The following is a 12,049-nucleotide window of genomic DNA, read 5'->3' on the forward strand; positions in this document are numbered from 1 at the left end:
GGAAGAGTGCGTCTTTGGGGATGAAGTCAAAACCATTGTAGAGTTACAGTGCCTTCTGTGTCTGTAGGAAGCAATAAGGGAGATACATGTTTTTTGGCAGCTGGGGCAGATGAAGGAGTCTGGTTGTGCTGATCCTTGTGTACCATGGTGTTTTTTTTCTTTCTGCGCTTCTCCAGCTGGTCATTCCTCCACCAAGTACACACTGAATCAAGCAGACATTGGCAGGTCAGCGGTTTATGAGTTAGATATAACTCACTGGATGCTTTTTTTTTAATGGGTGCAAATTTAGTTCCCAATGTCCTCATTAAGGAGAATGGAAGCTAAGGGGCTTCCGGTGTGTTATGGGTTCCGGAAACATAGACAATGAACACAAACCACCACCTTAAACAACAACAACAACAAATTAATGAAAGACACATCAGTGTTGATCTGACTGGAGTAGAATTAGCTACAGCCACGGACTATAATATCTGAAATGAGAGGGTGCAAGAGGTTATAATATAGTTACCCTATAATAATATGAGGAGACCCTATAATATGCTTGCAGCCTTAGAAAATAACATAGGCCAATGTGGCTTTGATATGTGCAGCAAAGGTGATACTCAGCTGTGATTCAGACGTGACTTCCTTTTTCTAAGAAGCTGTATAAAAGCACATGGCACAGGATACCGATCTCATCAGACTCAAGCACCTTCTCTCTCTCTTCTGCTACTGCTCTTGGTAAGTACTTTTCATTCATTCTAATTCTGTATGTGTGGATGAAATAATGAAATCACTAACCATGCTGGCTATTCTCTGCTCCCCTGGTTGGAAGCTGAATGCTTCTGAATGCCAGTCGCTGAAATCCTCAGGAGGGGAGAGTTGCTCTCATGCTCTGGTTCTGCTTTTGGGTTTTCCTGAAGATGCATGTATCTAGTTGGTGATTGGGAGAACAGGATGTTGGGCCATTTGCTGACCCAGCAGGTTATTCTTATGTTCCTAAATATCAGATTTTGGGTCGAGTGGTGTGAGCCACATCCTAGTAAGGGGTGGGGGAATCTGTTCATTTTGGTTTCCTCTCAGATACTGTCTCATTCTCTCTCTCTGACCTTCCCAGTAACTTTAGTTCCTCACAGTTTCATACAACTGGCCTGACCTAGCAGGCCCCTTTTATGTCCATCCGTGTTTTGTTTCAGAATGTAAAAATTAGGTAAAATTGCCTGTATTTGCAAACTGAAACACATTTCTTTCTCCATCCCTTGCTGAGAGTAAGAAAACGTCCCCATACAGGGACGCCTTCAGATGCCTTTGTCTTGGGGGCTAATATAACTCCATAGCCTCCAACATTTCTCAGATGAAAACAGGGACATCCTAAGGAAAAGCGGGACATCAGAAACCAGGATGGCTTCTGTACATCCGGGACTGTCCCTGGAAAATAGGGACACTTGCATGGTCTGCACATGTTTGCAGGCTGAGTGTCCCAAAACAGGAAGAGGAAATGGTATGGTTGACTCGCATCCACAAAGGTGGGTACCAGCTCTTGGTCCATCTTGGTCAGCACTGTGAAAAGGGATGAACAGTAACTCTCCAGGTTTTCAGGCAGGAGTCTCTCCCAGCCCTACCAGGACATGCCAAGGATTGAACTTGTGACCTCCTTTGTGCAAGGAAGATGCTCTACCACTGAGCTATGGACTGTCCCTCTTTATTATTTGATTATTTGCTGTGGTCACCTTTTTTTCCTTCCTGCACCCTACATACCTTAGATATTGCATCATTCTATGCCATTTGTAAGGTGTCTTTTGTAAGAGATACCTAATGAGAGTCAAGAGCAGAGGTACCCAATGCTGTTCTTCCACAAAGCACAAGCCTCTGTAATTTCCCTTTTAGCATGGCCTCTCCCCTCTGCTTCAACGTCCCTCATTGTTGCACAAGTGCTCCTAAGGATACACTTCATCATCCCCTTTCTCAACTGATTTCTTCCACTAACTCTTGCCTGTCACTTGTCATTTCAGACCCAGTTCCATCACTCCAAGATGTCTTGCCAGCCCTGCTGCGTCTCATCCTGTGCCTCACCTTGTGTCAGCTACCCAGTTGGTGGTCTGGGCTCACTGTGTTCACCTTGTGGGGGCTTGTCATCCTACGGGGGCGGAGTGTCATCGACTAGCCTCGGTATAGCACCTGGAGCCAATGTTGGCTGCGTCAATCAGTTACCACCATCTGAAATGGTCATCAAGCCGTCTCCCATCACTGTGGTAATCCCAGGACCAATCCTTGCCGCCTCTTGCGAGCCAGTTAGAGTGGGGGGATACACCGCCTGCGGTGGGGGCTCCGGCGGAAGCTCATACAGCCGTTTCGGTCTGTACCAACCCCGTGGAATTGCCAAGGTGTGCGGTTCTCCCTGTTAAAATCAAAGTCAATCTCCACAACAACAGAAGAATTTGGATAAGAAAATGGTACCTGGAAACTCCTAATACGCATTCATGGCCGCTGCTGATGTCACAGGCCTGGGTGTCATCACTGCTGAGCCCCCTCAATCCATAACTCTGACAACTGGATCTGTGGTTGCTCAGCATTCCTGATGCTTGTGTCCATCTCTATGCTAGATTGTAGATCTGCTGCTTTGACTTCTCAGCTTTTCCTCCTGCGCTTCTACTTAACTCAAAGTACAAAACAAAAAACTGCAAAGGCATTAAGTAATATCTCCTTCTTTGGTTCTCTGTATGTTCAACTATTCTGAAGGATGCCCAAGTTTTTTGATGCCTCAACTGTCCTGCTAAACTCATGCCAATCGCTTTGTGCTGTTATCTTTCAGAGTAAAATATTTTTGTTCCCTTTGACATTTGCTCACCAGGCAAGTGTTTCCACACGCTGCTTTTATCATTCATTAAAGCTTACCTGCCTGCATTTGAAACCCTGTTGTGTTTGCTTCTCATTGGGTTTTGGGGAGGAGGACCTTTTTTAGGACCGCACTGAATATCCATCTCATTCAGTAGCTCATGGATGCTCCAGAGAAACTGCTGGGCAAGGTGTATGACCATCACCCACCCCTATCTGTGTCTGTCACCCGATACTTAGATGTATGCTTCTCTATGTATGTGTAGCTTCTAAGTTTCTTAGATATAGTATAGGGGAAAGAAATTCAGGTGTAATGATCAAACATGACCCTCTGGCCTTCTTTGTATGGCCCATGAGACACTTCCCATGCCATACAGCCTCCCAAACCTAGCCCCTCATCAGCTGTGCTTTGTAGGCTCCTTGGGTACTTAGGTCTGTTTGGGGTGTTCCATTAATTCTGACAATATGACTTACTTGCCAGCCTGGAAGAAATAAAGAATGCTACATATATAGTATGTGTAATACTAGTCTAAAAGGCAAACGTAAAAATTATCATAGCATCATAGAATTGCAGAGTAGAAAGGGATTCTAAGGACCATCTAGTTCAACTGCCTGGAATGCAGGAGCTTTCAGCTGTCCAATACGGGGATTGAACCTACAACCTTTCTGTTATCAGCACCATGCTCTAACCAACTGAGCTATTCAGGCATTGTGACTGGGGACGATGGAAGTTGCAGCTCTGCAATATCCGGAGGGCCAAAGGCTCCACACATCTGTTACACAATGCTGCTCATTTTATATTATGTTGTATCCTTAGAGTATGAAGTTAGGCAGAGAAGTGGTACCACAGATGCTCCAAATATATTTAGGAGGAATTAAGGCTGCAGAAGGGACATGGGTGGCGCTGTGGTCTAAACCACTGAGCCTAGGGCTTTCCGATTGGAAGGTCGGTGGTTTGAATCCCCGCAACGGGGTGAGCTCCCAATGCTCGGTAGCAGCTCCTGCCAACCTAGCAGTTCGAAAGCATATCAAAAAAGTGCAAGTAGATAAATAGGTTCCACTCTGGCAGGAAGGTAAACAGCATTTCCGTACATTGCTCTGGTTTTGCCAGAAGCGGCTTAGTCATGCTGGCCACATGACCCAGAAAAACAGTCTGCGCACAAATGCCGGCTCCCTCAGCCAGTAAAGCGAGATGAGCGCCACAACCCCAGAGTCATCCGCAACTGGACTTACGTAACTGTCAGGAGTCCTTTACCTTTTTACCTTTTAACACTGCAGACTGTTCTGTTCCCGGCAGGAGGCACTGAAATGCAGAACATGAGTCCAGGCTGTGATTTGAACCATGGAGAGCTCTCAATGGGGTGGAGTTGTGTGCAGGCAACCAAGTCCAACAGGCTAGGCTGTTGATCAGCAAATGTCTCTTTTCTGGCCCAATCACCTTCTAAATCCGGCCCGTGGATGGTCCAGGAATCAGCCTGTTTTTACATGACTAGAATTTGTCCTTTTATTTAAAATGAATTTGTGGGGCATAGGAATTCATTCAAATATTTTTTTTTCCCCAAAATATATTCTGGACCCACACAAGGTCTGAGGGATAGTGGACTGGCCCCCTGCTGAAAAAGTTTGCTGACCCCTGCATAAGACCAAGAAGGGAGGGGTGACTCAAGATGGTTGATATACTGAACTGCCCAGTAGAAAGAACTATCAGTTCATCACCCACTTCCAGTAGAGCACTGATAATATCTGCATCATTGCCATTAGTGAAAACCTCAGATGGGAGTTATTTGAGGAAATGGTTTGTTGTGGTTTCCCTATCAGCTGCCCCCTCTTAAACTAAATTCCATTTGGAACCTTCTGGAAATGGGCATCAATCCCATAGCAGCCTTATCCAGTCCTTCTCTTGATTCTCTGAATACAGTCTGCTCTCTTACTTCCCCTTTCACCCTTCTCCCTCTTTCCGGCTCACCACTAGGAATGACCACTCCCCACATTAAATGGGGGGCACCCTTTGCATGATCGCGTGCAGCCCCCTGGACCCTATGCAGCACTATTAACACAGGCTTGGCTTTGCCTTCCCCAGGTGGGATACCTGGAGGTCTCCGCCTACCTCAGCCAGTTGCCCAATCCCACCTGGGGAGGCGGTGCCAAGGTGATCAGGCCAGGTAGGGGGAGGGACTACCTGCCCACACAATTGGGGGATCATCTTACCTGGGAATCCTCAGTTGGCTCCAAAGCTTCTTGTTAGGGGGCATTTGGCACAGAAACATACCTTTAAGAAGTTTTTGGGATTAATTGGCTGCAACTGGCCGTTGCTATAAAAGAAAAAAGCTGAGTTTTGTAGCCTGCCTGCAGGAATAACACCCACCAGAGTTTGTGTTTCTTGTTTAGTAATACAGTCTTCGTTTTAGTTTGGGTTTTTTACACCTATGTCTCCTGGAGTCACTCTGTCCTCTGCCACCGGCTGGAAATCCCCCTCCAACAGGTTATGGGTCCAGTCCCCAGTCCTGAGTGGGCAGAGACAGAGCGCGAAAAGAACCCAGAGACTGGAAGCAACTCAGCGTTTCTCAAGCAGCTGGCTGTGTGAAGGCATCGGCAGGGAGTGTCTATCTTCCCTAAATGGGGGTGGTGTGTAGCAGTGACTCACGCCCCCCTTCTCTTTGCAGCAGGCGATACTGTTAAAGGGGTTGTTTTGAGGGGAGGCTTTGGCTGTACGCCAAGAGGTCGTCATTGCTCTCCCCTGCGGTGGCGGGGTAATGGGGGCAGGCTCTTTCTGCTTGAACATACGTTCTCCAGAGCCAGCCCATCTCCCCCCCACACACACTCTGGATAACCCTGATGTTCCCCAGATCCCCGACTGGGGACTGGGAGGGATAAACACCCTATGCCTGAGCCAAGGTCTACCCACATCTGAAACTTAATAAAGTTGTGGCCAATTTTAATCACATAGCACGTTGTCTTGAGTCGTTATTCCATACGGGGGCTGCCCATGGTTTTGGGGGACTCCGCCTGTCCACACAATGGCAATCCTCAACCTGTCTAACAACTCTTCCTCTATCCCATCCACATTGTCATTGCTGACATAGCTCAGATTCCTTTTGTGGGTTGCCTCTTTTTCCTCCTCCTCTTCCACTTTCCCTCACCAGTGTCCCCCTACTTATCTCTAAACCATCCTGGTTTTTTTGCCTGTATGCCTGCATGATGCCCCAGTCCCCCCAGAGAAGATCTTCTTGCCAGAATCCAGCCAAAATGCTCTAAAATGCTGCCCTTACTTACGGAGGACAGTCTCAGCATCCTTATTTACCACACTTCTGGCTCCCTCTCCTCAGCTGCGTGTGGTGTCTCAGCTGCTGAGCAAAGCAAACGTCAGAACCTCTTCACAGTCATGTTGCAAATCTTTGAAATATGTGTATAAGGACCCTCTGATTTTGCACTGTGAGGTCTGATGACGCTGAGAGAGGCTGGCTAAACGTGAAATGATGGTCACTCCTATGTGTCATGTACTTCACTAGGCACCCAGTTAAAAGCGCTGATCATAGAGCAATGTCCCCAGGCAGAATGGGCAACACTCTCTGGGCTTCTTCCAATCATTCCTGGCTGAATGAAGCGCACTTTCAGGTTTGGAATGTACATCTGACACACGCATAGAGAATTGGCATTTTCTCCTTTCTCTGGGGAGTGTGTGTGTGGATATTTTCACCCCCTTCCATTGCGATAATCTCTTGATATGGTGTTTTCAGAAAGGAGGGGGAGGAAACTGCTCTTCGCTTCTTCTTCTCCTGCCTGACTGTGGGGAGTTTTATGTATGTAGACATTAGATGGCTGAGTGAGAGCTGTAACACTCATTTAAGCCAGTAGCGCTTCAGATTTAGCTTGCAGTAGCTATTAGAAATAAAAGAAGTTATGCTTCACACCTTTCTTCCGTGTTGTTTATACTCTGCTGAGTTTGGTGCTCACAACTCACAGTTGTGGGTCCAGTTCACTTAGACCTGCTTTCCAGGAGTGGAAGGTCTCTAGAAGTGTTCCAGTCTCCTAGCCCAGTCGGGGCAGATCCAGTTGTTGAGTGCAGTCATTGGCATTGGCTCAAAGGTGTACTGACAGGGGGGTGCACATGGACCGATGAGGGAGCGAGGGGACACTTGCCTAGCTAGCCAGATCAGCCGAATCAACCCTGGCGATCAATGGGCAATGGATGTTGCAGCCAGATTGCCCTCACCTCCAAATATATAAAATCATAACTACCCAATACTTATTGCAGTGGTGTTTGCTGCTGCTGAAATAACTAACTAACTATGGCATTATGTTCCCTACATTTCTGATTTATATTATTACATGTGAGGACCCATTTTTATAATATATATGGGGGCTGTTATTTTTAGATGTAGGGCTGTAGCCAGCTAGGTTCTACTCAGTGTAGACCTATTGGAAATAATGTATTTAAGATAGACGTGCCTAGGAGTGAAACCTAGGAATGAGTAAAAGAAAGGAAAAATAAACAGAACCAAAAATATAATTATGATGCAGATAGGTAGCGTTTATTCTAGTGGAAAGAGGAGATCATGAAAGCATTTCTTAGGTGAGCGTCTTCAAATAGCTCGACAATCCTTTCAGACACAAAAGAGTTAAATGACAAAGTGACAGATGAATTTATAATTGACACAAGGCAAAGGTACAGAAGGGAAGGAAGAGATTCTCAGGGAACTGGAAGCATCAGATCTCTTGCAGGCCTGAAGCATATTCAGAGTGCCATCAATGAGTGATAGAAAGAGAAAAAGAAAGGATGCGCTAAAGAGAGATAGAAGGAAGCTCAAAGTAGCATTGATCAGGGATGTGTAGGCGAGAGTGTCAGAGATGCTGAGCAACCTTTTGATCCAATCCATTCTGGTTTGTCTGGATGGTGGAGGCTCAGCATTCCTGACACCACACAATCAGAGAATTGTAGAGTTGGAAGGGACCACAAGGGCCATCAAGTCCAACCCTCTGCAATGCAGGAATCTCAGCTACAGCATCCATGACAAATGGCCATTAGACGTTGATCCATGGTGTGCATTTCAGGTACCATTCCCCACACCCTGTTCCTGTGGGGGATCACAATCCCATTCAAAAGAGAGACAAGATCATCTTTCTCTCAGTATAGGTTCCAGTGGACGAGAAAAGAGCTTCAAAAGAACAGAATTTGGTAGATTCCGTGAAGGCAGCTGCATTGCTGGTGAAGGAGCAAGCATGCTAGCCTCAGTTATCTGGGCATGGGTGGGGCTGGGGAAAGTCGTGTTTGTTCCCTGTTTCATGACATCAATCTCCATCTCCAGCCCCATTGTCATTGGCCTAAGTGTTCCGTCTGCTTCCTGCACTGTTACTTCAATAGGCATGCTGCATTTCATAATGGGTGTCATTACAGCTGTAGTCATCGTAGAACAACTGGTGTGAATCTGGAAAAAAATAACATGAAAGTGTTTAAGATGGTGTACACTAATGTCTACTCGGATTCTGTTTAATTACAAATTTTGCATCAATAAATACTATGAACAATCTTTTCTGAAAGTGGTGTCCAGTTACATCACAGTAAATAGCAAAATATAGCAAGCAGATTTTTAGCAAGGTGATATACAGCAACAACCCCCCCCCAAAAAAAAACCTCATCCTCCCAAATTTTTTCTCCCTTTTCGTGGGGAGAATGAGGTCTTCGTTCCTCACACACCTGCATGGCAACAGCATGAGGCGAGTCAAAACTACAAATTTGAGGAGGGGGGTATACAAGTTCAAAGAGTGATCTTAGGTGGTCCATGGTTACTTTGTTAAAGGGTTAGTCAGATAAAAAAACTCTCCTATACAGTTGTACCTCAGAAGTCGAACAGAATCCATTCCGGAAGTCCGTTCAACTTCAGAAACATTCAGAAACCAAAGCGCGGCTTCTGATGGGATGCAGGAAGCTCCTGCAGCCGATCCGAAGCGACAGAAGGCCCATTAGATGTTCGGCTTCCAAATATAGTTGTCAAACTGGAACAGTATTTTCATATTTCCACTGCGATTCACACCAAATCTATGAGGCAAATGTGAAAGTTTGCAACTTTCTAATTACCCTGTTCCTCAAAAATAAAATTAAAAAATGTCTAGTAGCACCTTAGAGACCAACTAAGTTTGTTTTGGGTATAAGCTTTTGTGTGCGTACACACATCTTCAGATACTCTGAAACAGAAGTCACCAGACCATAACAATGTCTTTGAAAAGTTTTACACATCAATTGGGAAGACTGGCGAACTAATGTCAGCGTACTGAAAAAAGCAAAGATCACCAGTGTTGAAGCAATGATTCTTCAACTTCATTGGACTGCTCATGCTATGTGGATGCCTGATGATCGTCTTCCAAAGCAACTACTGTATTCTGAACTTAAAAAGGGAAATGGAAAGTGTAATGCTGGTGGTCAACAAAAGAGGTTTAAAGACTGTCTCAAGGCAAATCTTAAAAAATGTAGTATAAACACTGACAACTGGCCTGCGAGCATTCCAGTTGGAGAACAGCCTTTGCCAAAGGTATCATGGGCTCTGAAGACACTCGAACTCAGGACGCAAGGGAGAAAAGTGTGAAGAGGAAGGCCCCCTTGGCAAATCCACACAGTGCTCAGAAACCAATGTCCCCACTGTGTAAGGACCTGTGGATCCAGAATTGGCCTCCACAGTCACTTAGGGACTCATTGTTAAAACCATGTTTATGGAAGACAATCTTACTCGGTTATGAGTTATTAAAAAAGAAGAATGAAGATATATAAGGGATGAGATTTCTCATTAAGTTAGTAGGAGATGGGTGATTGACTCAATGGGTATGGTAAACCTATTGACGACTGTTAATGAATGAAATAAGTCCTACAGGAAAAAGCAAGGGATAGTATGCAGATGACAAAAATAGCTCTAGCTGTTCCTTAAGTTTTCAAAACACAATCCCTAGCGAATCTCCCCCAGAGTCACAGAATGCCTCTGTGCCCTTTTCCTATTAAAGCTTTGATTTAAAGACAACTTACCAAGAGCAGGAAAAGCTGAGCAACCGAAGTCAAGGGAAGCTGGAAGACTCTGGTGAGGAAGACAGAAATGTCTGGAGCATTTATACCATTTGCTTTTGGCTTCCACGCCTTGAGTCAGCGTTGCTCTTTCCTAATGGACACTTGGCACAAATGCCTAGAAATCTCACAAACATTTTTCTTTCAATGATTAACCCTGCGGGGGAAGAGTGTAATCTCATTCAAGAGTTTATATTTCTTTATAGATTATTATAGTCCCGGGTTGGATGCCTTTGTTGGAAGCACATATCCTGAATTACTAATGCCACCATGTCTCAACCCTTATATTATGTGATTATACAAAAGGACGCAAATATGGGTCACAGCCAGTGCTTCTCTTTCTGGGGGGACGCAGGAGGGCGCACACCCCTAAACAATTTGCATTTAAGGTCTACATTTGGCCTCATTGAGGGGCAGTATTTCAATATGACTAGGAAAACCAGAGTAGCCCTTGACATTGTTTTAGGGAAAAAAGCACTGGTGACATCCATTGTTTTCAGATTTTAAAATGCCCAGTTTTTTAATCAAAATCTCAATGTTTCTGGGGTTTCATTTCCAAAAGCAATAAGTATTCTCATCTGCAATGTTCCTTGTACTTTGCTTGATATATGCCTCTCTTGATATCTGCTAATGTTTAGCCTGGTATATGTTTTCCATATATATTATTTCTAAGAGATCATAATTACACACACACAGTAACAGCTACAAAGAAGATGGTAGATTTGTCTATTCCCCTAGGTTTTCAATGTTTTTGTTAATATAGGCAGTTGGGATTTTTTATCTTGAAAGTCTGAGAAAAAAGAAAATGAAGGAGGCTTCTCTGATCATCTCCTTTATCTTCCAGCTCCCTCAAGAGCTAGTGTTAGTCCCCATCTCTCCCAACAACAACAAGAAGAAGAAGGGACACTGAATACATATGCACATTGCGCAGACATGGAATTGGATAGCACTGAGCTGGCAGATACCAGGCGTTCCTCTGCAATGTTTGCCATGATTCAGCAATTATTTTGGCTCTGAAACAGTCATGAGAAGAACAATAATGCTACAAACTAATTAAAAATAGCACAGAGCCTCCCACAATGAGGTGGAATGTAAAACGTACATGGAACTTGGTTTGGAATGCAAGGGAGCTTCTTGGAACAGATTCCATGGCAGTTCTGCAGGCTTCAGATTGCAGGCACACTAATGAATGGTATTACATTCAAAACAGGATGGATGCAACGCTCATATCCTTTTTGCACTGTGACCCAATATGCTGAATAAAGAGACACATTCAAAAAAGCAGTAATAAACTCAAATCCACCATATTCTCTAATCTTGGTAACTGTTAATATAAAGGCCTTGGGCAGAATCCTTTAGTCTAGCTTCCCTAAATGGGGGTGGGGGTGTAGCGGTGACTCACGCCCCCTTCTCTTTGCAGCGGTGATACCAGGGTTCCCTGTTAAAGGGGTTGTTTGAGGGGAGGCTTTGGCCGTACGCAGAGAGGGCATCATTGCTCTTCCCTGCGACGGTAGCGTAACAGGGGCAGGTTCTCTCTGCTTGAACATATGGTCTCCAGAGCCAGCCCATCTCCCCCCCACACACACACTCTGGATAACCCTGGTGTTCCCCAGATCCCCGGCGGGGGACTGGGGGGGGATAAACACCCAATGCCTGAGCCAAGGTCTACCCACATCTGAAACATAATAAAGTTGTGGCCAATTTTAATCCCATAGCACGTTGTCTTGAGTCATTATTCCACATGGGGGCCACACAGGGTTTGGGGGACTCCGCCTGTCCACACAATGGCAATCCTCAACCTGTCTAACAACTCTTCCTCTTCTCTATCCACATTGTCATTGCTGACACAACTCAGATTCCTTTTGTGGGTTGACTCTTTTTCCTCCTCCTCTTCCACTTTCCCTCACCAGTGTCCCCCTACTTATCTCTAAACCATCCTGGGTTAGTTTTTTTGCCTGTATACCTTCAGGATGCCCCAGTACCCCCAGAAAAGTTCTTCTTGCCAGGATCCAGCCACAATGCTCTAACATGCTGCCCTTACTTACAGAGGACAGTCTCAGCATCCTTATTTACCACACTTCTGGCTCCCTCTCCTCAGCTGTGTGTGGTTTCTCAGCTGTTGAGCAAAGCAGGGAGTGACAGCAAACGTCAGGATTCTGCCCAAATGCCTAGAAAGCTCACAAAGTT

The 12,049-nt window shown here is 45.2% G+C and overlaps 1 long non-coding RNA gene across 1 annotated transcript; it reads left to right on the forward strand.

The window, feature by feature from the left end:
* The first annotated feature begins 673 nt into the window (after nucleotides 1-673).
* LOC310666277 lies at nucleotides 674-2,829 on the forward strand. Its single transcript, XR_014505841.1, has 2 exons — nucleotides 674-720; nucleotides 1,992-2,829. It is a non-coding gene; the product is annotated as an uncharacterized lncRNA (long non-coding RNA).
* Nucleotides 2,830-12,049: the final 9,220 nt, after the last annotated feature.

This window comes from Podarcis tiliguerta (assembly GCF_965153285.1).
Source record: "Podarcis tiliguerta genome assembly, chromosome: 16".
In the NCBI taxonomy this organism is placed as follows: Eukaryota; Metazoa; Chordata; class Lepidosauria; order Squamata; family Lacertidae; genus Podarcis; species Podarcis tiliguerta.